The 27,772-nt window shown below is 36.7% G+C and overlaps 1 non-coding gene across 1 annotated transcript; it reads right to left on the bottom strand.

The window, feature by feature from the left end:
• Positions 1 to 9,434: 9,434 nt before the first annotated feature.
• On the bottom strand, positions 9,435 to 9,517 carry TRNAL-UAA (transfer RNA leucine (anticodon UAA)). The gene has a single exon. It is a non-coding gene; the product is annotated as a tRNA-Leu (tRNA).
• Between the last annotated feature and the right edge of the window lie 18,255 nt (positions 9,518 to 27,772).

Here is a 27,772-nt window from a genome sequence, read left to right as displayed (position 1 = left end):
AAAGAATTTCAGTAATCGTTCAACCATAGTTGCGGTTTGAAAATAATAGGTTAGGTGATGTATCCTAAAATGGTAAACAAGTAAAAGCCTCTTTTAAATCAAATTATTGTTTATGCAAATGTGCCTTTATAATCTTTTCATATGGATATTTTTGGCTCATCCAAAACAATTAGTTTTGGATAGAACTATTACGCCCTTGTAATATGGGTTGACTACTTTCACTATACATGGGCTTTTTCTTATTAGATATAAGGGATGTGTTTTATGCCTTTCGAAATATAGCCAGGGTTATCCAAAACGAGAATGGATTAAGCATTGCATCTATCCAAAGTGATCTTGGAGGTGATTTCCAAAATGAGGTATTAGAAAAGTTTTATAATGAGAATGGTATTGAGCATACTTTCTCTAATACAACATACTCCTCAACAAAATGGGATAGTGGAAGAGAAAAATAGATCTTTTGAGTAACTTCCAAGAATGATGCCTAATAAGACTAACATTCCTATGTACTTTTGGGCTAATGCACTAAGCAATGCTTGATATGTAATTAAATATGGCTTGATAAGGTCAATTCTAAAGAAAAATCTTTATGAGTTATACAAATTAAGCCCAATATTTCTCACCTTCGTATGTTCGGATGCAAATGTTTTGTCCTTAACAACTAAAGAATAATCTTAAAAATTTTGACGCTAAATTTGATGAAGATCTATTCTTAGGACATTTCACTTCTAGTAAATATTTCAAGATATTTAATAAAAGAGACATTTCTATAGAATAATCATTCCATGTTACCTTTGATAAAAGTAATCCCAAGTCGGTAGAGGTAAGAGTTTCTGATTGTGTAGGTATTCTGAAGAACATTCTTCTTGAAGATCAAGATAAAGATGAAGTATAAGATCAAGATCAAGATAAAATTAAAAATGAGTTATTATTATGGTTGAATAAATGGACAAAGTAAGAAGATACTAAAAAATGTATATTTTGTAGTAGTGTTTGCAATACGTAAGCAAGTTCGCGATACGATAGTCCTCCCTTATATGTAAATCTTGGGCGAATGTTTTCAAAACTGATACAATTTGTTTCCAAACTTGTGGCATCTTTGTTTGGGAATATTGAATAAATATATATTGATGCATTCTCGAATCAATGGGTGTGTATAGTAACTCAATATCAACGTGAGTCACACACCCCAATGTGCAAATTGGCGGTAGTGACGGAGTGGGGGCCATGAAGCCCTATCTTGCCGACCATGTCCCATAAAAATTTATGATGCCCTAGGAGAGTGGAAAGTTAGGCTGCTAAGAAAAGGTAAGAGTTTAATATGTAAACTCAAGGAATAAAATTCCATTTTCCACGAAGATGATTTTATGAAGATGAATAGGTCAATTTTCATCTTCCCTCCATTATTTTTTTAAATATTATGTCAAAAACTAAGAAAGAGTATAAATTGGTCTTAATTTGTACATAAATTTATTCCTTAATGAGGTACTTGTTTATTTGTTTCTTTAGTGCGTAATTTTGAAATGTTCTTTCAATTATGCCTTGGGGATGTTAAGAAAAAAAGTTAATTCTAGTGCATGTAAGAAGTTGCACTTTTATGTCAACCGGTTACACCTGGAACTCTTTAGCTAAAATTGAGTATGTAAAGTAGTGCAACCGATTGGCATAATATGTCAACCAGTTATACCTGCGACTTTTCAGTTTTATTTGTTTTATAATTGTACTCCATCTCTCTCTCTCTCTCTCTCTCTCTCTCTATATATATATATATATATATATATATATATATATATATATATATATATATATCCCATTCCAAGCTCAATAATATTCCCCAATCGGGTGGTGCCAAGTTCAAACATTTGGCATTTAGGGCGAGGTTCGATCCATAAAACACCCAGTGTGCAAAAATGATCACTTCAGTTTCCAATGAAAAAATCCCTGCAAATATCTTGATTCTCAATACGAATAATTACAAGAATTGGTGCAAACAAATGAATGTGTTTTTAGATTATCAAGATGTTCTTGAAGTGATCAAGAATGGTGTTACTCCATTTGTAGAAGGTGCAACGGATGCACAAAGGTCTAGGCATAAGGAAGAGAAGATGAAATGTTACAAGGCGTTGTTTTTGCTCCATTAATGTGTTGTTGTAGATAATTTTTAGAAAGCAGGTGATTGTACAACTTCGAAGCAAGCTTGGAAAATCTAGGAGAAAACTTATGAAGTATATGATGAGGAAAATGTGGTGAGCGTACAAACTTATAAGAGGCAACTCGAGTTGATTAAAATCGAAAAGAAGGAAATAATTTATGAATTTACAATGAGTATTGCAATATTGGTAAATAAAGTGAAGGCATGTGGAGAAACGGTCATAGTGTAGTATGTTGTCGCGAAAGTCTTGGGGTTCTTTGACGCTACTATTTGACAATGTAGTGGTTACGATGGAGGAATCAAATGATCTTGCAACGATTAGCAAAGAGGAGTTGCAGAGCTCTCTTGATGGACATGAGCAGAAAATGGAGGAAATAAATGTTGATAAGGAAACTTTAGAGATTGCTTTGCAAGCCTGTTTCAATGAGCGAACCAAAAGGGTGAAGGAAAAGTGGCATATGAACAAAGGTTAAGGGAAATTTCAAAATTTTGGTGGAAGAGAATCCTAAAGTTCAAAAAAATCAACATTCCAAAAGGGTGAAAATAATGGTAATATGGCTGTTGGATCAAACAAATCTAGAGGTAGAAATGTAAGAGGTAGAGGATAAAGAAGGATCATTGAAAAGATCAGTGTACAATGCTTGAATTGTCAAAAGCTTTTTCATTTTTTAGAAGAGTGCAATGCCAACAAGAAAGAACCTCAAGTTACAAGACAAGAGTTTGATGATGAGAGCAAAATCTTGGTTATGATTACAGAAGGAGAATGCATCATCAAAAGGTGGCAAGATAGTATCAGTAGTTTGAAAAACATTGTAGAACCAAAGTGTAACCGTTTGTAGTTTTATGCCAATCAGTTACATGCTAAAGAAAATGTAATGGTGACTTTGAAAGAAGCAGTGCAATGCAATTAATCAATGGTATTTGGACTCTGGGTGTTCATCACAGAGGAAATATTGGTTTGTTACAATCAATTGTTTCATGAATAACAAAGTAAAGTTCGTAGATGATACCACTCTAGCGGTGGAAGAGATCAGTGATATATCGATCAAGAGAATGGATGGTGGAAATTCTTTGATAAATGATGTATTTAATATCCCCAAAATAAAGTGTAATCTTCTAAGTATTGGCCAATTTCTTGGCAAGGATTACAATATTCATACGGAGAACAAGATGTTATGCGTTATGGATGCAAACAATGTTTTGGTCCTAAAAGCCTCTATGGCTCCCAATAGAATTTTCAATGTTGAGTTGAAGGTTATGGAGCATAGGTGTCATGCAATTGGAGCTAGTAGAGAATAATTGTTATGGCATTATAGGGTTGGCCATCTCAACTTTAAAGATCTCAACGTCTTGCAAAGGAAAAAGATGGTTACCAGATTCCCATTGATAAACATACCAGCTGAAATTTATCAAGACTGTGTGCAAACGAAGCAACATAAGGGAAAATTCAGCAAGGATGCATGTTTTAGAACCAAGTGTCACCTTGATGTGGTGTATTCTGATGTGTGTGGACCGATGGAAGTTGATTCCATTGGTGACAATAGATATTTTATCACACTCATTGATTATCATAGTATAAAACCACGGGCATACGTAATCAAGGGAAAGGACGAGGTTCTTAAAGTGTTTAAGAAGTTCAAGCCCATGGTTGAAAGGAAAAGCGATCACAAAATCAAAGTTCTCAAAACAGATGGTGGAAGAAAAAATGTCTAAAATGAATTTGGTAGGTTTTGTGATCAAAAAGGCATAGTACATAAGGTAGTACCGCCTTATATACCATAATATAATAGTGTTTCCAAAAGGAAGAATCACTCGATCATGAACATGGTGAGAAGAATGTTGAAAGGGAAGAACTTGTTGAAAGAGTTATGAGGAGAAGTAGTGTCCTAAGTGTCGCATCCGCGAAAAACAACCGGCGAAAAAAACAAACAAACAGAGCCGCCACCGTGCGTTATTTATCCCAAAGGAGGGAAAGGAAACGCTCGAAGTAAACCTGGAAAGGAAATGGTCTTACGACCGAAGATTACAGGGTACGGGAGTCGGTTACGCAAGGGGAAGGTATTAGCACCCCTCACGTCCGTCGTACTCGACGGGATCCACGCTCAAAAGAATAGAAGAAAGGTTTCTGAAAACTGCTCACAAACTGCACACACGCTGGAATCAAACACAGATGAAAGACGGAAAAAACGGACTCGGCAGGATATCGCATCCTGGGCCTACGTAGTTTGTCAGACACAAACATCAGAGTCGACGTAGTTTGGGAACAGGGGAAACGTGCTCGCTAGGATGTCGCATCCTATGCATACGTATCTTCTCTGACCAGAGAAAGAATCAGAGCACTCGTAGCTCGGCTAACACACGCCAAACAAAACACAAACAGGAAACTGACTGCCAATTGCTGGACTTACATCAGACTCCTCACAACCAAACACAAACAAGGAAACCGAATGCCAATCGCTGGACTTACATCAGACTCCAAGCACACAAACACAAACAAGCACAGGAAACCGACTGCCAATCGCTGGACTTACGTCAGACTCCACACAAACAAACACAGGAAACCGACTGCCAATCGCTGGACTTATGTCAGACTCCACACAAACAAACACAGGAAACCGACTACCAATCGCTGGACTTACGTCAGACTCCACACAAACAAACACAGGAAACCGACTGCCAATCGCTGGACTTACGTCAGACTCCACACAAACAAACACAGGAAACCGAATGCCAATCGCTGGACTTACGTCAGACTCCAAGCAAACAAGAGGTTAACCGGACGCTGAGTCGTCAAAAGAAACACAAAGGTTGAACAAACAAGCTAACAGGGAGTCTGGTACTCGAGCCTGCTAGCTGTCAAGCAAACACACACAAAAAGAAAAAGGGTGCCCGGAGAGACCTCGCACGATCTCCTGCCTACGTACCTCATCTGGTATGAGGATCAGGGCAATATAGTTCCCCTAAACAGGGAAAGAACTTCTAACCTAACCAGAGACAAGGGAGATAACAAGCTACTAGGGAGACTACGACTCGAGCCTAGAAGTTGTCATGCATACGATCCCTATGTTGAAGTCTCTATCCTAAGTTGCACAGGAAGCAACCTAACCTAAACAGCACAATCAAGCAAATACAAGCACACACACTATATGCAAACAAATGGCTCATACAAGGCTAGGCTGTAGAAACAAGCCAACTGGAATGGGGTGTTTTGAGCTCTTAACCCTAACATTGAGAGTTAGGGTGAAGCAGAGGAAATGGGAATGAGGGGTGTGCCTCATAGCTCTTATCCCTGGCCTGGGAGAGCTTTAATCAATAGAAAGTGTGGGAGTTCAGAATGTAGGAACTCTTCTCCACAAATGATGGACTCTATAAGATCTTGGGTTCTTATTCACAATGCATCAACACATGGTGTGAGCAAAGTGAATGACACAACTGAATAGAAGGGGATGTATTACACATCCCTTCTATCTGCCAATTGCCTCTTAAGAGGACTTAACCTGCTTGGCACAAAATTAAACAACCACAAACATTGCCTCTTAAGGAGGGCTTCAGACAGGTGCCTGCCAAAGTAACATGACAGGTCTTCCAGACTACATGAAGATTAAGGGATTATACCTAAGTGGTATGCCAACCACAAGCAAGCAAAGCAAAGTTCAAATGAACTTAAAGCAACTTACGTACCTGTGGAAACAACTAAACCAATCAGTACAATACTCAGACAACAGTCAACAGTCACTATCAAACAGACAGACAAATCAATATGCACAATGAGTAAGCCCTAAGGCAAACACAAATGAATTATCCTCAACCTACAAAACAGCAAGTGTTAGCCAATAATAACAAATGACCAAGCTCAAATGAAGGAGCAAGATCAATCATGGAGATGCATACTTGAACCTGAAATTCACAACCCAAATGTAAGTAACAAACCACTAGGTCAAAGCCTAGGGTCAAAGGTGGATCAAAAAGCCAAAACACAACTGGATATTCAACACAAATCATATTTAATCAATCAAGAACAAGTCCTAAAAAGGACCAAAACAAAATCATCAAGCAAGTTCATTTTATGCGCAAGAGAAATCAAAGACCAATTCAAAGCATACATATGAACATTGAGAATGAAAATTCCAAATCAAAACAGAAATGATTCAAATAATTCTGGAAAAATTCAGGAGCATTCAATACATCCATAACATCCATCATACCAATAATCAGAAGCATTAGAGGTCATTTGATATGGAAATTAAATTGCACAAGTTGATCATCAAATTGTGTGACACAAATTGTCACACCATGCAAACACAAGCATAAAATAGAAATGGTAAATGAGAAAAATACCAAACCAAACCTAAAACATCCATTAACATGTCTAGAATCATCATGTAAAATTTCAGGTCCATTGGATTAAAATCAAGCATTTCACAATAGAAAGAGCAAGGCAAGGTCACAAATGCACACATGATCACATATTATAGCACCATTTAAAATCCAGCCATGCACAACTTCAGCAATTATCATGATAAAAAGCTAGACATCCTAAGGAACAAGTAGCAAAAAACCAGGCATTTTTTGGATCATTTTTCAATTTGTTATGCATTTTACAAGTTGATAAAAAAAATGAAAATCAAAATGAGGCAATGCATGTGAATTGGAGGGAAAGCATAAAATGATGAAAACATTTGAATATTGTGCCTTCGGCCAAAATCGAACCATGTTCATTTTTGAAAGCAAGCGCGCGCCCAAGGAAACGACACCGTTTTGGCTGAAAAGCCCTAGGGAAATAGCGACGGTCAAAACCGTCACAAAAACCGACGCAATGATGAATCTTCATCTTCTTCATGCAGAAAATGATGAACACGCATGAACTTCAATGGAGTTTTTCCAGATTTTTCCAGATTTCCAGAAATGCTCAGAATCCAAAAAAAATTATATCAATCAAATCCTCATGCAATGTATGTTATAGATCCATCATCAATTCATGCTAATCCATCATTAATCATGCAAAATGAATCAAATAAAGTTAGACATGTGAAACTTCAATCAAGCATAACTCACTCAATTTTTAGCCAAATCACACGAAATTTCCACCAGAATTACCAGCAAAGCAAGATCTACAAGAATATCTACAAGAATATCTACATGAATTGTGAAATTATGAAGCTCGAAAAACTCACCTCTTGAAGAGCAGTTCCTTGTTTTGCACGATTCAAAGCTCCAAATGCTTCTAATCCACTCCAGAATACTTGATATGATGTTTGATGATGAATTGGAAGCTTGGAAACTTGTAGATCTAGCTTAATTTTGAACTTCCATATTTGAGTTCTTGAACTTCAATTGCTTGGTTCTTGCACGAATTCAACAAACCAATACTTGATTCACACTTTAATCAACTCACTGATCATGAATCTTCAACAAAAACAAGGTGTTATGTTGAAGAAATTTGAATTTTGGTTTGAAGAAAATTTTGGAAGGAGAGAGAAACTAGATCTAGAAATGGTGAATTGTGATTAACCTCCTCCAATTCTGTTATGATTAGAGTATATATATGCTCTCCTAATCACCTTGCTAATCCATGTTTAATTTGGTTAATGAAAATAAGGTGTTTTGCAAAATTTTGAAAATGCATGGTGCATGTACCAATTACACGTGAACAGTACCAATCCCTTGATCATTTTCACTTAAAATCCTTTTTTAAACTCAATGGCAATGGTAGAAAGTCCATACAATGCACCATTTTTGAATTTTGCAATTTCCCTCCAAAAAAAGCATGGATATGCAAGTGATTATATGATGAGATTTTATGTAATGTGATGCATGATTTAGAAATTAGAGGTCAAGAGAAGAATATTGCAAAAAGAACCACTTAATTTGGAGTTATGGATCAAAAGATATGCTCATTTGAAGCTCCATGTACACGTGGCAATGATTTGATCATATCTCTTCAACCATTCATAATAAATTCATGATCTTGGACTTTTTGGAAATGGGAGAAAGAGATCTTCAACTTTCTTGTTGGACAAAATTTCATTTGAAGCTTTTTTGATGATGTAAGATCAAGTTGAATTTGAACCAAAAACTTTCCACTTTTGGAAACTTTTGACTTGACCTCAAATTCTTCAACCTTGATCTTTGGCATGATGAATAAGCATTGTTTGGACATGAATGAGATGTTGAAACTCATTTCTCCACCTCCTAGCCCTCAGTTGACTTTCTGTTGACTTTCTAGGTTGACAGATGACTTGGTCACGCACAGATGATTTTGAGCCTCAACCACCTGATGAAATGGCTCCAAAATGAACCCCTATCTCTAATAAGCTCTTCAAAATGATCATGTGATCCACACCATCACCAAATACCTCATCTCCTTGAAAATCCCTGACTGGTAGAATGCAACTGATTAGGGTTGACTAGAGGTCAAAACCCTAATCCCAAAGAATCTGAGCATAAACAATGAGCCTTTGAGGAAGACATAACCATGATGATGATGATGTACCATTGCAACCAAGATAATTCTCAACCTCCTTGAAGGACCAAGAAACCCTAATTGGAGCACAAACCCTCAGATGATTGGTGATCAATTTATGAGACCCTCAGGCTTGCATCTCTTAACCTCTCTATCTCCTGAGAAAGACTTTGGAGGATGACTTGTCTTTTCCACATGATATGAAATATGCAATGACTAATGCCCTAAATATGAAATGCAATATGCTAAGCTAGTCCCAAGAGAGGAGGGCAAATTTTGAGGTGTTACACTAAGCTACATATTTTTTGAATACATTTCCAACAAAAAAGCTTGAAAATATTACACAAGAGGAAACATGGCCTGGACTTAAACCGAATCTAAGTCACTTGAGAGTTTTCGGTTCGATAGCATATTAACGTGTGGCGGAATAACTTAGAAAGAAATTGGGTGATAATGGAGAATTGATTATTCTTGTAGGGTATCACTCTACCGATGGTTACAAAATATTTGACGCAACAAATAGAAGGATCATGATTAGTAGGAATGCCATTTTCAACAAAATAAAAGAGTTGCAGTAGAGTGCAATCGGTTGTCATAATATGTCAACCAGTTACACTAATAAGAAATGCATTGATGCAGTGCTGGAAGGTACAAAACCAGCCTCCGTTGAAGACAAAATGGAAGAAAATGTTAGAAGATCATCAAAGCAAAAAAGTATTTAATTTGGTGAGAAAAAAAATTATTTTAAAAAAATTGAAGTAGAAAATATTTGTATAACATTAGTTTTTATGTAGTATACAACAATTAGGAAAAAAACATTGCTGGCTGTGGGGTTCGAAGCCACGCGCACTTACGTGCAGAAGATCTTAAGACTTCCCCCTTAACCTCTCGGGTAAACCAGCTTGTTGTTATTTTTTCACATACAATAATTAATCAAAATAATTTTCACTTAGATTTAATGTCATGAACAATCTAGAATTAAGAAGAAACTTATAACCAATCCCATCCTTACAAAATCAACAAAACCCTAACGTAGAAAAATTCCTTACTCCGTATTAAATTAAATCAAATGATTTTACATTTATTCGTCTTCAATGGTGGAACTTTTGGCATCAATTTTTGGCACAGAGAAAGACATAGTGAATTATCCATTCTACTTCAATATCGGAGCATGCAGACAGAGTGATCGATGCTCTAGGCTCCACAAGAAGCCAAGCATCAGCCTACCATCTCTTTCCCCCCCTCTCTCTCTTTCTCTCTCTCCATACTCGATAATTTCCACCAATCTTGTGGTTCTAAGTTTCAACAGTAAACATATATGTTTATGTTGGTACTTTTGTGACACCATTATTAAAAAAATTGAAGCACCCGGAACTAGGACAATGTCTATACACTATATTGATTAGTGGTTGAAGTCTATCGGTAGTGATGCCTTTGTGTTAAAATAAAAACAAAAAGTATATAGTGTTTAATAAGCGCACAAAATCACTAATAAAACCTTTAAAACTCATTTTTAATGATGTTCAAACTAAAGTGACTCCCTATGAGGATGAATAGTATGATCTTTCTAGTCATAATATTGAGCAAGGTGTTACTGAGAATATAAGAAACAATGTGCAGTCTATTGAAGCATATGAAAATTTAGATGATGATAAAGATAGTGATACTAAAAGAAAATAACCATCAACAAGTATTATTAAGAATCATCCTACAGATAGCAAGACTTGGAAAGCATTCATTAAGGGCTGGGAACATCCTGTTATGAAGGACAAAGATGGGAAGGCTACTACTGACTTGAAGCCTGAATAGGACTGGTCTAAGGAACAAGATGAATGAGCTCTTAGAAACTTTGAAGCTGTGAATTCTCTATTCAATGGAGTTGACAAAAACATATTCAGGTGAATAAACACTTGTATTATGGCGAAAGATGCATGGGAAATTCTCAGAACCACCCATGAAGGCACATCTAAAGTGAAGATGTCTAGAGTTCAGCTTCCCACTACCAGATTTGAGAATCTAAAGATGAAAGATGATGAGAGTATTCATGATTTTCACATGAATGTTCTTAAAATTGAAAATTCATCTAGTGCCTTAGAAGAGAAGATGTCAGAAGAAAAGCTGGTTAGAAAAATTCTCAGGTTCCTACCTAAGAAATTTGACATGAAGGTCACAACCATTGAAGAAGCCCAAGACATCAGCAACATGAGAGTAGATGAACTTGTTGGGTCACTCCAAACTTTTGAATTGGGTATTAGTGACATATATGAAAAGAAGAACAAGAGCATAGATTTTGTATCCAACACTGAAGATGGAGAGGACCAATATGACTTGGATACTGATGAGGGAATGTATAATGCTATTGGACTTCTTAAGAGATAATTCAACAAGGTGCTGAAGGGAATGGACAGGAAGTCGAGACCAAATGTCAAGAACATCTCATCTGACATCAGCAAGAATAGTGATTCATAGAGAAAAGAAAGAATAGAAGAAAAGCCCAATCAGGGAAAAGGTATTCAGTGTCATGAATGTGAGGGTTTTGGTCAAAGTAATGTCCACGTATCTCAAGAAACAAAAGAAGGGTTTTCCTCTTTCTTCCTATGATGATTCTGAAGGTGAAACTGATGATGAAACTACTTAGCAAGTTACAGGTTTCACTGGTATATATGAATCTGATGAAGATTATGTTGGATAAATAAATCCAGCGTCACCCTTAGGGATTCGAATGGGCTTAACATCCCAACCCATGGTGCTTAGAGGGAGCTTACAAACCTCGCTTTAGGTGGAGCCCCTGAGGGCTCATACTATAAGGAAATAAAGTTGCACCCTCACTAACAGCAATTGCTTTTAGCGCAGTGGTAAGCGCTTGATCATACAAGTGGTATCAGAGCTTGGTTATGGGTTCGAATCCCCCCGGCTGACACTGGGGAGGGGGGGGGGGGAGAGATTGTTTGATAAATAAATCCAGCGTCACCCTTAGGGATTTGAATGGGCTTAACATCCCAACCCATGGCGCTTAGAGGGAGCTTACAAACCTTGCTTTAGGTGCAGCCCCTGAGATCTCATACTATAAGGAAATAAAGTTGCACCCTCACTAACAGCAAATGCTTTTAGCACAGTGGTAAGCGCTTGATCCTACAGATTATTATGATGAGGATGTCTCTTATGATGAATTAGTTGCTTCCTACAAAGAGCTTTGTGTCAGAAGTGAAGAGGTGTGTAAGACAGGAGAAGAGCAAAAGAGAATCGTAGCTCAACAACAAGCTGAAAAAGAGAAACCTTTATCTATTGTAACTGATCTTGAAAATGAGGTAACTCTATTGTCTTCTAAACTTGAAAATATGACCAAATCCATAAGAATGTTGAACAATGGGTCTGATATGCTAGATGAAATACTTTAAGTTGGAAAAACGGTTGGAAACTTAAAAGGCATAGGTTTTAATTACCAATAGCAAAATAAACAAGGAAAAACCCCTGTCACAAAATTTATTCCTCCAGAAAGGAGTATGAGCCCATGATGTCCAACCAAATGTTACAACATCCTGCCAGACATTAGGAAACTCAAACTAAAGTCAAGTTTTTGCCTTGGAAATGTCATTATTGTGGTAAATATGGACATATAAAGCCTTTCTGCTACATACTGCATGGTTATTGAAAACATCCAACACATCCTAGGGCTAATCATGTAATGATTAAAACTAGAAAGGAGTGGAAACCTAAGCTTGTTCCACATGAAACTACTTGTTCTTCCACATGCCTAATGTCCAAGGAAGGTGAAGTCAAGTTGTGGCACCAAAAGCTTGGACATCTGAATCTCAAAGGGATATCTCTTGGTTACTCTACAAACAGTAGAGCTTACAAAGTATTTAACTCCATAACCAAGGGCGTGATGGAATCCATTAATGTTGTGGTTGATGATTCAACTAGGTGTAAAAGGGACTAATGCCGATGAATATGTTGGAACATCATCTCAGCAGACTAATGCTTCAGAAAATGTGGAAAACATTGAGTCAAACATTGAGTCAGCAAGGAATGAATCAGATGCTTCAGCTGACATATGAGCTGTTTATTTTTTTGTTTGATTTTGCATGTTTTTTGTAGGCCTTTTCCTTGATTATTGCACCTCTGTGTGCCATGGTCTGTACCTCTAACTCACATGTTCTACTACTGCTTTGCTCTATTGTTTTGTTACCATTGATGAAGGTTTGCTTGGTTTGTCATATACTGGCTAAAAAGGGGGAGTAGATAGTGTAGAGATGTCTAGTTATGCTCTTGATATTTTTGTATTCTCTATTAAGGTTGTTTCTTTGGGGGGGGGTATGCTTCCTGTGTGACATAGGGAGTTATTTATGTGCTGCTGGTCATGACATTCAGGGGAAGTTTGATTTGTTTGTACCAAGGTTGTTGTGTACTTGTGGTGATGTCAGACAGAATGTCTTGACATTTTGTTTCAGAGAATTCTGTTTCTGCTTAGGTTGTTGTGTACTTGTTGTGATGTCATACAAAATGTCCTAACATTTTGTTTCAGAGAATTATGTTGGTGCTTAGGCTGTTGTGTGCTTGCTGTGATGTCAAACAAAATGTCCTGACATTTTGTTTCTGGAGGAGGATTGGGGTGTGAGAGTTTATTTATCTCTATGTCTTTGATGTGAGGTTGGGTTTCTACTACTTGTTTCTGTTGTGTGTGCCTCTGATATGTCTTGGTGTTATACCAAGTGATTGGTTTTTGTGCTTGTGATTATTGCTGTTGTTTTATCTTTTCTCCAGCTATATTATGCAAAGGTTGTTTTAGTCAAAATTTGTCAAAGGGGGATATTGTTAGTTCTGTGTTTTTATGATTGGTAGCAATTTTGTTAAAACTTGTATCACAACAAGATGTTGAGCAAGATGTCGTGACATGTTGATCAGACATCTTTGCATGTTTTGTTTTACTTGGAAGAATTATTTTATTGTGAGATATTTGAAGAATCTCTGAATATTTAGCTATCATATTTGGCGTCCAAGAAGGTTTATTTCAGGAACTCTTGTTTCATTTTCAACTGTGCACTTGCTTCATAAAAAGGGATTTTGATACATTTTAAGGAAGCATTAGATCAAATTTGATTTGATTCTGCAGAAGATTGTGCAGAATGGATGTTGAAACATTTAAGGAAATATTTGATTTGATTCTGCAGACAGATATCAAAACATTTAATGAGACATCAGAGTTGAATTGATTTAACTTGATTTGATTTGTTTTGGATCTGCTTATTTTTTATGCCTAAGCCCATGCTTACAAAAGGCAATATAAAGAGGGAGTTACTAAACCTAATGTACCAAAGAGAGAGTTGCGCTGGAAATTGTTGTTGTTAGGGTTTAGTTGTTGTTGTTATTTGTGAGCCATTCTAGTATCTCTTTGATACTTGAATTGGATTGAGTTAATTGAGTTATAATTGTGAATCACTCATGAGCTTTTAAGAAAGAGTGCATTATGTTTCATTGGAAGTTTATCTTTTGTTCTTTGTTTGTTTTTTAGTTATTCTCATTGTTGTGTGATTGAAGAGAAGTGAGAGGGGTCTCATATCTAGGTATGCCCTAGATAGAAATTACACGGGTAGCGATTAAGTGAGAAGTTTGAAAAACCATTGGCTATTTAGAACTTCAATCTAATACTGTTATTGTTTCTGGTGTGACATATCCTAAACTTGGTGTTCTGACATCGTATACAACATCTGTTATCTGCATAATTGTTTATAGTGTGACATATCCTAATCCTGGTGTTGTGACATCGTATACAACATCTGTTATCTGCTTACTATTATTGTTGTTTGAAGTCCTGATATTAGTGTCGTGACATCGCATACGAGATCTGATATTTGCGTACCAGAATTATCAAAATTGAAAGGTTTGACGTTGATAAATATTTTTCTCATATTGCCCGTCTTAAAGCCATCATATTTTTACTAGGAGTATCTTCTCTCATGAAATTCAAACTTTACCAGATGGATGTGAAAAATTCCTTACTCAATAGGTACTTGAATGTAGAAATCATTGAGGATGTTAATGATGTCAATGACATGGATGGTGTCAATGAGAAGGGTGATCATGTGGAAGTCATCAAGGATATTGAAATTGATGTCAACAACATGGATGCTGTCATTTTGAAAGAAAATAGGAATCTTATTATAATTCAAAGTTATGTTGACAACATTATGTTTCGAGGGAGGTCAAGTAAGATATTATATGATTTTGTTCTACCAATGCAAGCTAAATTCGAGATGAGCATGGTAGGTGAACTTACTTACTTTATTTGTTTTCAAGTGAAGCAAATGAAAGATGGCATATTTTTTTATCAAAGTATATATGCTAGAAATATTATGAAGAAATATGGCCTGGAAAATTGTAGGCACAAATATACACCTACTACCACTCATGCCAAGCTCTCTAAAGATGAGCAAGGTGTGACTGTTGATCAAAGCCTCTACAAAATTATGATTGGTAGCCTTTTGTGTCTCTCTGTCATTTGTCCAAAAAATACTTTCTATTGGTGTGTGTGCTCACTCTTAAGAAAATCCTAAGATTATTCATCCTACTCAAGTCAATAGAATCATAAAGTACATAAGTGGAACATCCGATTATGGTCTTTTATATTCTTCCAATACCAATTCTTTGCTAGTTGGATATTATGACATTGATTGGGAAGAAGCATAGTATAATGTTGTTGGAAGTAGTTATGCTAGACCATTATGGAGGAAACAAATGCTCAAAGAATATAATGTGACACATGATTTCATGACATAATATTGTGACAACTAAAGTTCCATATATAAAAGTTATGTTAAATGCAGAAGAACAAATCCTTTTGATATTTGTCATCAATTGGTCAAGGAACTAGTTAAAGATAAGAATACTACCCTTGAGCTTGTTCGAACAGACTATCAACTAGTTATTATATTCATAAAAGCTCTTGATGGTGTCCAATTCGAGAATCTCCTATCAGCTTTAGGCCATTACATTATCAACTTATAGGAATTATAGAAAGCATGGGTGAGTGTTTTTTCTTGGGCATACTGGAACCTTTATTGGCACACAAATTCCATTAATAATCTCACTTGCATGTTTGAGCACAACAAAGCGAAGTTATTGTGTTTAAATTTTCAAAAAGACTACATTTTCCCGTTTTTTCTTTCGCGCTTCAAATCAATATTTAAGTCTTCAAATTCCTCAACAAAGTTCTTGATTTAATTTGAAACAATGGTAGGAGCACAGAAAGGTATGGACACTTATCGTAATGCAAAGAAGACATGAAAGAAGAAAATGCATGAAAAAATATTTTAGTTTGGAAAGTTCGTGTAGTTCGTATGAAAGGCATAGTTATTAGAGGAAAGGCATATGGTAAGTTAAGAGGTGTTTCTACTCTCGCCAAGCCTAAGGATGTCCAAGGTAAGTTAAGAGGTGTTTCATCTCAACCAATTGTCCCTGATTTGACTATTGGGTTTTCTGTGCTATGGTCTACTGTATTTTTTGATCTCTATTGTTGTTGTTAATTTGATTTTTGTGTTATGTTGTGATATTTGTTGTGTATGTGTTCTAGAGATATGATTTGGAAGATTGTGTGTAAGAATGTGTTTAATATATTGTCTATTATCTAGATTTGTTGCTGGTTTGTTGGTTTTTATGAGTTTTTTATGTTCTAGATAGTCTTAGTTGATTTTTGCTGCATGTTTGTACGCTATTCTCTAACCTTTCTCTCTTTTGAGGCAAATAGAGAGATAAAAGGGCACACTTTCATTTTATTATGGGATAACGTTAAAATCCTTGCTTATGTGCTATCTGTGGTATGTCCTTGAAGAAGTGTCTAATCTTTTACCTAAAAAATAGTCCAAAGGGGAGTTTGTTATTATATATGGATTGACTTTTTTTATAAGGAAAATGTTGAGCAAGATGTCTCAAAAGTTGTTGAGGAAATCTTGGCTATGTGTTTCTCTATACACTATTTTTGGAAGGGTTGATTTTGGTTCGTTTGATTTTACGATTGATTCCAAATTTTGTGATCCAATAATGGTTGATTTATTCAAGATTTTACAAATTTGTGTTGTAAATATTTTGGTAAAAAAGTGATAATTATCAGAATCATTTTGAAAATATTTAATTTGATTTGCATTGATTGAAAATATTTAATTAGATGTGCCTTGAAGAAATTTTTTAATTGGATATGCTTTGGAGGAAATATTTGGTTTAGTCTAATATTTTGGTTAAGTGGATTTGCAAAGATATTAATTGATGATTTAATTAAACAAATATTGCATGAAGATATTCAACTAGATTTTTTTTTAATTACAAGATTTGGATTTTGCATTTAATGAGAAAATCACCAATTTTTGTTAATGGTGATTTATAATGTGTTTCTATTTGGGAAGAGATTCTGAATTATTTACTCAAGAGTTTATAATTATTATTTATATCAAGTAAAGACACTATTGGATTTGTCTTAATGAATATTTAGAACTGACTTTATAAAGATTCATGGAAAGCAACATGTTAAGCAAAATGTCTGACATTCTGTGTGATATCCTGTCTCATACTACTTTCTTGGCATGCATGGTTGATTGAAGATTATATTGCTCCTTTGAGTTTTGTTTCCTTTTCTGTCCAATCAAGGATATGATTGTGTTAGCATGTGTTTGGATTTGGAAAAGAATTATCCTAAATTTGTTTTTAGTAAGATTGCATTTGGTGTTCTTATTTGTTCAAGATTTGTATCAATCTAGGACCCCAATCATCATAATGAAGATTTAGTTGATCATGTGCATTTTTGGTCTAAAGGAAGAATAATCTGAATCAATTTAAGCAAGATTTTTTTATAATCAATAAATTCATATTAGTTTTAGATGTTATCGACCAAGATTTTAACTCAACATTTTTGAAGATTGATCTCATGTATTTTTTGAAGGTTTAGTCGTTTTCAACTTCAAACCCTACTGGGCTTTCTAGCTGGAATTTCGTTACCATTTGAGGAGGAAATCTACTTTGTGAAAACTTAGACCTCAAGAGAAAATATATACTCTATAGGAGAGTTTTAGTTGACTCTTTGTATTTCTAGTTTGTACACTATATTCCTAGGCATTAATTCTAAATCAGTTGAATACCATTTTGAATTGTATTAGAAATTTTATCTTTCATATTTTTAACTGAATAAACACACTTGGGAGAGTGCTCGAGTGAAAGTGAGAGGTGTCTCAGATTTAGGGAGAGTGTAGAAATTAAGATGTAATATTAGGAAAAGAGGCATTGAACTAGGTGAGTTCAAATCATTTCAATTTGTACTTTTGACTATTAAGAGTGAATTTCATTTCATTAGATTAACACCCTCCATAAGTATGTGATTTTGCACCGAACTAGGTTACCAATTCTTGTGTTATTTATATTCTGCCTATATTTAGTCTGTTATGCATTTAAATCGTCATACACATTGTTCCAACATTCTGTTTGACATCTTGTCATCCGAAGAAATGAATTTCAATAATCGTTCAACCACACTTGTGGTTTGAAAATAAATGGTTAGTTGATGTATGCTAAAAAGGTAAACAAGTAAGTGCCTCTTTTAAATAAAATTATTGTTTATTCAAATATTCCTTTATAATCTTTGCATATGGATATTTTTGGCCCATCCAAAACCATTAGTTTTGGTGAGAACTATTATGCCCTTGTAATACGGGTTGACTTATTCACTTTACATGAGAATTTTATTATTAGATATAAGTGATGTGTTTGATGCCTTTTGAAAATTAGTCAGGGTTATCCAAAACGAGAATGGATTAAGCATTGCATATATCCAAAGTGATCATGGAGGTGAATTCCAAAATGAGGAATTAGAACAGTTTTATAATGAGAATGGAATTAAGCATACTTTCTCTAATCCAACATACTCCTCAACAAAATGGGATGGTGGAAGAGAAAATAGATCTTTTGAATAACTTTAAAGAATGATGCTCAATGAGACTAACATTCCTAAGAACTTTTGGGCTAACGTAGTAATCAATGCTTTCTATATAATAAACTATGTCTTGATAAGGTCACTTCTAAAGAAAACTCTTTATGAGTTATACAAACTAAGCCCAATATTTCTCACCTTCGTATGTTCGGATGCAAATGTTTTGTCCTTAACAACTAAAGGATAATCTTGAAATATTTGACGCTAAATTTGATGAAGGTCTATTCTTAGGACATTCCACTTTTACTAAATATTTCAAAATATTTAATAAAAGAGACATGTCTATAAAAGAATCATTCCATGTTACCTTTGATAAAAGTAATCCCAAGTCGGTAGAGGTAAGAGCTTCTGATTGTGTAGGTATTTTGAAGAACATTCTTCTAGAAGATCAAGATAAAGATGAAGTATAAGATCAAGATCAAGATAAAGATAAAAATGAGTTATTATGGTGGTTGAGTAAATGGCCAAAGAAAGACGATATTAATAAATGTACATTTTGTATTAGTGTTGGCAATACGTAAGCAAGTTCGTGATACAATAGTCCTCCCTTATATGTAAATCTTGGGCGAATGTTTTCAAAATTGATACAATTTGTTTCCAAACTTATGGCATCTTTTTTTGCGAATATTGAATAATTATATATTCACGTAGTCTCGAATCAATGGGCATGTACATTAACTCGATATCAACGTGGGACACACACCACCATGTGAAAATTGGCGGTAGTGGAGGAGTGAGGGCCATGAAGCCCTATCTTGCCGACCATGTCGCGTAAAAAAATTTGATGCCCTAGGAGAGTAGAAAGTTAGGCCGCTAGGAAAAGGTAAGAGTTTAATATGTAAACTCAAGGAATAAAATTCCATTTTCCACGAAGATGATTTTATGAGGATGAATAGGTCAATTTGCATCTTCCCTCCATTGTTTTTTTAAATATTATTTCCAAAACTAAGAAAGAGTATAAATTGGTCTTAATTTATACATAAATTTATTCCTTAAGAGGTCCTTGTTTAATTGTTTCTTTAGTGCGTAATCTTGAAATGTTCTTTCAATTATGCCTTGGGAATGTTGAGAAAAAAAGTTAATTCTAGTGCATGTAACAAGTTGCACTTTTATATCAACCAATTACACCTGGAACTCTTTAGTTAAAATTGAGTATGTAAAGTAGTGCAACCAATTGACATAATATGTCAATCGGTTACACCCGCGACTTTCCAGTTTTATTTGTTTTATAATTGTACTCCATCTTGTGTGATTATGTAAATACCTTTTGGGTATCTCATGAATGAATTAATGCTCATTTTTTCACCCTTAATTATCACTCTCTCTTTCATTCTCTCTCTCTCTCTCTCTCTCTCTCTCTCTCACCCCCTCTCCACGCTCAATAATTTTCACCAATCTTGTAGTTCCAAGTTCAAACATTTGGCATTTAGAGCGAGGTTCAATCTATTAAACACCTAGTGTGCAAAAATCACTTCAGTTTCCAATGAACGAATCCCTGCAAATATCTCGATTCTCAATACGAATAATTACAGTAATTGGTGCAAACAAATGAAGGTGTTTTTAGGTTACCAAGATATTCTTGAAGTGATCAAGAATGGTGTTACTCCATTTGTAGAAGGTACAACAGATGCACAAAGTTCTAGGCATAAGGAAGAGAAGATGAAATGTTACAAGGTGTTGTTTTTGCTCCATGAATGTATGGCTCTAGATAATTTTGAGAAAGCAGGTGATTGCACAACTTCGAAGAAAGCTTGGAAAATCTAGGAGAAAACTTATGCAGGAGATGACAAGGAAAATATGGCGAGGTTACAAACTCACAAGAGGCATCTCGAGTTGATTCATATGGAAGAGAAGGAATCAATTTATTAATTTACAATGAGAATTGTAAGATTTGTAAACAAAGTGAAGGCATGTGGATAAATAATCATAGTGTAGTATGTTGTCGCTAAAGGATTAAGTTATTTGACGTTAATATTTGATAATGTAGTGGTTGCGATGGAGGAATAGAATGATCTTGCAACGATGATCAAAGAGGAGTTACAGAGCTCTCTTGATGCACATGAGCAGAAAATGGAGGAAAAAAAGTTGATAAGAAAAAGGCTGAGATCGATTTGCAAGCCCGTTTCAATGAGCGAAACAAGAAGGTGAAGAAAAAGTGGCATATGAACAAAGGTTAAGGTAAATTTCAAAATTTTGGTGGAAGAGAATCCAAAAGTTCCAAAAATTTAACATTCCAAAAGGGTGAAAATAATGGAAATATGGTTGTTGGATCAAACAAATCTAAAGGTGGAAATATAAGAGGTAGAGGATAAAAAAGGATGGTTGACAAGATCAGTGTGCAATGCTTTAATTGTCAAAAGCTTTGTCATTTTGCAGGAGAGTGCAATGCCAACAAGAAAGAACCTCAAGTTGCAAGACAAGAGTTTGATGATGAGAGCACACTCTTGGTTATGAATACAGAAGAAGAATGTATCATCAAAAAGTGCAAAATAGCATCAGTAGTTTGACAAACACTGTAGAACAAAAGTGTAACCGTTTCTAGTTTTATGCCAAGCGGTTACATGCTAAAGGAAATGCAATGGTGACTTTGAAAGAAGCAGTTCAATGCAATTGATTAATAGTATTTGGACTCTGAGTGTTCAACGCATATGACGGGTAGGAAATATTGGTTTGTTACAATCAATTGTATCATGAAGAACAAAGTAAAGGTCGTAGATAATACCAGTCTAGCGGTGGAAGGGATCAATGATGTATCGATCAAGAGAATGAATGGTGGAAATTCTTTGATAAAGGATGCATTGTATATCCCCAAAATGAAGTGTAATCTTCTAAGTATTGGCCAATTTCTTGGGAAGGATTACAATATTCATATGGAGAACAAGATGTTATGCATTATGGATGCAAACAAAGTTTTGGTCCAAAAAGCTTCTATAGCTCCCAATAGAACTTTCAAAGTTGAGTTGAAGGTTATGGAGCATAGGTGTCTTGATACTGCAGCTAGTAGAGAATAATTGTTATGGCATTATAGGGTTGGCGATCTCAACTTTAGAGATCTCAACATCTTGCAAAGGAAAAAGATGGTTGTCAAATTACCATTGATCAACATACTAGCTGAAGTTTGTCAAGACTGTGTGCAAACGAAGCAACATAAGGGAAAATTTAGCAATGCTGTATGTTTTAGAACCAAGTGTCACCTTTAGGTGGTGTATTCAGATCTTATGGACCGATGCAAGTTGATTCCATTGGTGACAATAGATTTTTTATCACACTCATTGATGATCATAGTATAAAACCATGTTGTCATACCCCAAAATTTGGCCGTTAATCTTTCAAGACATTTTTCAAGGCACTCCCACTCATTTTTCAAGACATTGATCTTAAAGGAACAGAGACCTAGCACACAGGTGGCCAAATCCAGAAAATGACTTAAACTGGCATGCTCGCTAGGCGAGCAAATCCTTCGCTAGGCGAAGCCCACGCTCTAGCCCTCGCTCCAGCGAGTTTTGATGAGTTGGCTACTGGAATGCTCGCTACCTGCTCGCTAGATGCTCGCCTAGCGAGTAGGTACTAGCTATGCATTTGTCCAAATCTGGGAGCGTTCGCTAGAGCCTCGCTAAGCGCTCGCCTAGCGAACCCTTCGCTACCCTACTCGCTTAGCGAAGCTTGCAGATACCAGGAATTTTGGGCTTCATTCTGAGCCCATCAGGTCACAAAAAAAATCATTATAAATACCAGAGCTTCATTCAGAAAAAAGGGGAACGAAAAAGAAAGGGGAGAAACACAAACACACATAGACAGCAAACCCTGGAGGCTAACCAAGAGAATTCAGAGCAACCCTAAAGGAAACCCTGAAGGAAACTCATCTGCACAAAGGTTACCACCGCCCAACTTAATCCGGCACCAACCCTAAGAGTGATCTGCCAATTCAACGGTGCAATTCAATTGCAAACAGGTTCGGACTACCACTACCGCTTTATGTTCCCAATTTACATGTGGCATTAAGATTTAATTTATAAATGTATCTTAGGTTTTGCATATGGATTTAAGTATGCATGAATGTCTGGAATGTTTAACCATGTAATTTCTGTAATGGATGCCATAGGGTTTGGAGTCTTCTGAAATCGTACTGTTATTAAACCCAGAACCCGCAGCCGTTCGCTAGCACATCGCTAAGCGAACATGTAGCGAATGTTCGCCAAGCCTTCGCTAGGCGAGGCAGTAGCGAACATGACAATCGCTGATTTTTTTTCTGTTCTATTCTGTGCTTATCTGACATGTTCTATTATAACTGTGTATCATTTGCCTGACATTATTACTGCTGCGATCCCTTTTTACTGTGCAACTATTGATTGCACTCCGTCTTGGTATTCTAACCCGTTTGTTGAATTTTTGTAAGGGCTCACATACTCCCGAAGAAGGTAGCTTGCTAGGTATTCCACTTTATTTGTGGGATACCCTTGTGGAGATTCATTCTAATTACCTAATTGATTACAAATGTTGCCTTGGAATACATGATCTTGGCCCTCTCTTTGTTGCCTTACGGTATTACGGTCATGTCCCGCGAATGTGGGGATACACTTAGCAAAGACCCTACGATTAAATCATCATGTCCCTATAAGATAAATCATAGTCCCTCGGATGTTGCTTTCGAATATATGATTTTGTCCCTCGATGGCCCGTCGTTGTAGCCTACGGTTAAGTGATGATCGTCCCTTCGAATGCTAAGGTATCCTTACAAATGTTGCCTTCAATGACCAATCGATGACCCTACGATGTCCCTTTACATCCAAAGGATAAGACTACTTACTTCTCAATAGTAAGGACAGTTTTACCCTCATAAGGATAGGAAATACCCATAAAGACCTTGGGTAGGTATAACTCTTAAATGCTTACTCACGACTTAAAACACTTTTCACACCTCACACTTTGCAAAACCTCTATTAGAAAATCACCACTTGGTATACATTCGCACTAGAATCATTGTCGGGTTATATTTTTCTAAACAACTTTCAAAATTAAACGAGATAAACACTTTGTATACATTCGTACAAGAATCATTACAAAGTTAAACTCTCTTTTTCAAAACATTTTCTAAGTATTTCTCAAACACTTTTTCAAACAAGGAAAACATAAGTGATTAAACAATTAAGAGCCCATGGATAACCATGGATACAAAGGGTGCTAGCACCTTCCCTTTGTATAATGTACCTCCCGAACCCAAAATCTAATCAAGGTCTTTCCTATTCTTTTCCGCCTTTCCTTATTGGATAAAAGAAAAGTCGGTGGCGACTCTTGCTATCCGCGACATTTGCTTTCCGAAGCAAAACAAAAGTCAGTTCACCGTATAACAGAACTGGCGACTCTGCTGGGGACTTAAAAAGAGAGGTTACCTTAAAAAAAAAAGGTCATTTATGTTTTCGAATTGTTCCTTCGTCTGATTTACTTTTAAGGGATTGTTTGGGTATTCTAAGCTTGAGTGAAAGATCCTACACCCGGATCTAGTGTACCTTAGGTAAGTAGCAAGAGATCATCGCGACTGTCCGACGTATACTGGAATGGTTAAAATGATGGCTACGGTTGATGTGACACTTTAGATGTCCTGATGTTCCTCATGTTTACTTGAGGAAAAATTTGGCGTCTGCGTGGTGTCATCAAAGCATTAACCAGACCTTTAGAACCCTAATTGACTCATCCTAGCCATTAGAAAGTAGTGAGATAACTGACTTCGGTTCCGACTGGGGTTGGTTGATACTCGATACTACACTCTTTGAGATTGGACTTTAGGGAAATTTTGGTCAACCGCTTGGTGTTGCACTGAAGTGGACTTAAGGAAAGGTCGATGATTTGAGATCCTTCTAGAACCCGGTTACTATTCTAGGACAGGTGGAACCAACCAAACTTCAGTGGGGAGGGTACTTACCCATGGAACTCATACAAGCCTTAAAACCTAGGAATGATTGCGGTGTGACTTGCTTGTGTTTGTTACTTACATAACATCATAACATCATAACATCATAACATCATAACATCATGACATCATGACATCATGGCATTGTACTAACCATTTCAAGGACTTAGGGATTTAACTTTGCTCTGTTTTGCAAAGGCTATGGCTTCCAGGAAGACCATCCGGATCAATCTTGTAGCGATCTCTCCTCAACTCAAGAATTTAGTGTCAGAGCTTCCCGATCATGCTCAGTTCATCAAGAAACATGGTTCTCTCCTCAATTTAGTTACCACCGGTTTCAAAGAAGATATGATGAGAGTTCTATTCCAGTTCTTCGATCCTAAACATCATTGCTTCATCTTCCCAGATTATCAGTTGGTACCCACATTAGAAGAATTTTCCAGGCTGCTTGGGATACCTATCCTTGATCAAATACCTTTCGGTGGTTTAGAAAAGATTCCGAAGTCTGAAGAAGTTGCCGCGGCTTTACACATGACAAAGTCCGACATTGAAACTAATTGGGTAACAAGAAGTGGAGTTAAGGGTTTACTTGCCAAGTTTCTGATAAATAAGGCCCGAGAATTCCTAAAAGTTATGAATGTCCATGCTTTCGAAGATGTTCTAGCACTACTAATCTATGGTTTGGTGCTATTTCCTAACCCGGATCAATTCATAGACATGAATGCTGTTAAGATATTTCTCACTCATAACCCTGTGCCCACCTTGCTTGGAGACATTTTGCATTCCCTTCACACTCGTACTATGAAAAGGCAAGGGACTCTCATGTGCTGCGTACCTTTATTATCTAGGTGGTTTATTTCGCACCTTCCTCAATCAGTCTTGAAGAATGAGCAAAATTTGAAATGGTCTCAAAGGATAATGTCGCTCTCACATTCAGACATCCATTGGTGTCCCCAACCCAAAGAAAATGTTATCATCATTGACCGTTATGGAGAATTCTCTAACGTACCACTCCTGGGGATAAGAGGAGGTATTACTTATAACCCAACTTTAGCCCTATGTCAGTTTGGTTATGCTCGAAGAGATGGTCCACATGAAATAATTATTCAAGGCACTGTGTTTGACTATGACAACGACTCTCAAGGTCTCCGTCAAAGGTTTGTACGAGCTTGGGACATGGTGAAAAGAAGTACTTTAGGACAGAAAAACTCTATTCCTATGGAACCTTATCTCAGATGGGTACGCGTCAGAGCTCGTGAGCTTACCATGCCATATCTTGCAATCAGACCTCTGATTGTCGAACCCGAAGTTGAAGGAGGTGCCCCTCAGATCGTTCCTTATCCAGATATGCCTACCAATGTTGAAGAATTGAAGAGATCCTGGATCCAGTTGAGAGAGGAAAGGGATACTTTTGAAACTCAGTTCGGTGTAGAAAGGAAGAAAGTATTAGAGCTCACCAGCCAGCTTAATGAGGAACAAAGACTCAATGCATATCTCCGCCCAAAAAGAAGCCGTCCCTGGGAGACTTGAGCTTTCATTGTATTTTTATTATTTTTTTTGTAATGAACATTGATTAAAGAAATTATTAATAAAAGTTTCCCTCTTTCGGCGGTTTACGCAAAGTTAAATTCCAAAAGTCCTTGAAAACATTTTATACATTGCATAGCATTGCATAACAGGTACTCTAAAGGATCAATGTTCTCACGGTCTTCCTCTCAAACAGGAAAATGGCTCTCGAACAAACTGTCAAGGATCTCCAGGCTCAGAATGCTCAATTCCAGGATATGATCTTGAACTTATCCAAGGGGCAGGAGGAACTGAAGACTCTATTGCTCGAGAAGAAGAAAGACAAGAAAGCTGTGAGTTACATTAACCCGGGAAGAAGGCTTAAAGGACAGGCCGCAGGAGTCAAGATTAGAATTCCGAAGGATCAAGAAGAGGAGACAGAAAATGATTCGGAAGAGGAGAATGTTGATCCCTTCAACCCTGAAGACGACGATGAAGATTATGAGAATGAACAGTACTCTCCAAAAGATGATAAGTATAAGTTGCTGGAAGAACGCATGCTAGCTATGGAGGGTCAGAAGGCGCCCGGTCTGGATTTCGAAAGCTTAGGACTGGTCTCTGATATGGTCATTCCTCGCAAATTCAAGGTCCCCGCTTTCACTAAGTATGATGGTGCGTCTTGTCCTCAGACGCATCTGAGAGCTTATGTGAGAAAGATTCAGCCGTATACCACTGATAGGAAGCTATGGATCCATTTCTTCCAAGAGAGTCTGTCTGGCACACAGTTAGAGTGGTATTATCAGCTCGAGAGCTCTAACATCCGCACCTGGACTGATTTAGCGACAACTTTCTACAAGCACTACCAGTATAATTCTGAATTGGCGCCTACTCGGCTACAGTTGCAGAATATGACTATGGGATCTAAAGAAAGTTTCAAAGAATATGCTCAAAAATGGAGAGATTTGGCTGGCAGAGTCAAACCCCCTATGACGGATCGAGAATTAGTGGACATGTTCATGGGTACTGTCATACCCCAAAATTTGCCCGTTGATATTACAAGACATTTTCCAGGACACTCCAACTTATTTTCAAGGCACTGAGCCCAAAGGAACAAAGACCCAGCTCACAGGTGGCCAAATCCAGAAAATGGCCCAAACTGGCATGCTCGCTAGGCGAGCAATTCCTTCGCCTAGCGAACCCTTCGTTATGCAACTCGCCCAGCGAAGCACCCGATCCAGAAAAAAGGCCCAAACTAGCTTGCTCGCTAGGCGAGCAACTCCTTCGCCTAGCGAAGCTTGCGATATATCAGAATTTTCGGGCTTCATTCTGAGCCCATTAGGTCATCACAGTCACTATAAATAGCCAAGTTTCAGTCACGAAAAAGGGAGAACGAAAACGGAGAAAGGAGAGCCCTAGCAAGCAAACCCTAACACTCACGGGAGACAAACCCTGAAGGAACTCGGCGGCACCAAGGTTACCTCTTCCCAATTCAATCCGATTTGCCGATTCGAAGTCGCAATTCAGTTGCCAACAGGTTTACATTGCTATTACTGCCTTATGTTCTTAATTTGCATATGGCTTTATGATTAGATTTATGAAAATAGCTTAAGTTTGGCATGTGAACTTTAGTATGTACCTGAATACCTTAAATGATTAACCATATAATTGCAGTAATGAAAGCCATAAGGCATAAAATTGGTTGAAAATGTACTGATATCAAAACCAGAATCCGCAGCCGCTCGCTAGCACATCGCTAAGCGAGCATGCAGCGAG

The sequence above is a fragment of the Lathyrus oleraceus genome, chromosome 3 (assembly GCF_024323335.1).
Source record: "Lathyrus oleraceus cultivar Zhongwan6 chromosome 3, CAAS_Psat_ZW6_1.0, whole genome shotgun sequence".
NCBI lineage: Eukaryota > Viridiplantae > Streptophyta > Magnoliopsida > Fabales > Fabaceae > Lathyrus > Lathyrus oleraceus.
This window is presented reverse-complemented; position numbering and strand designations above follow the sequence as displayed.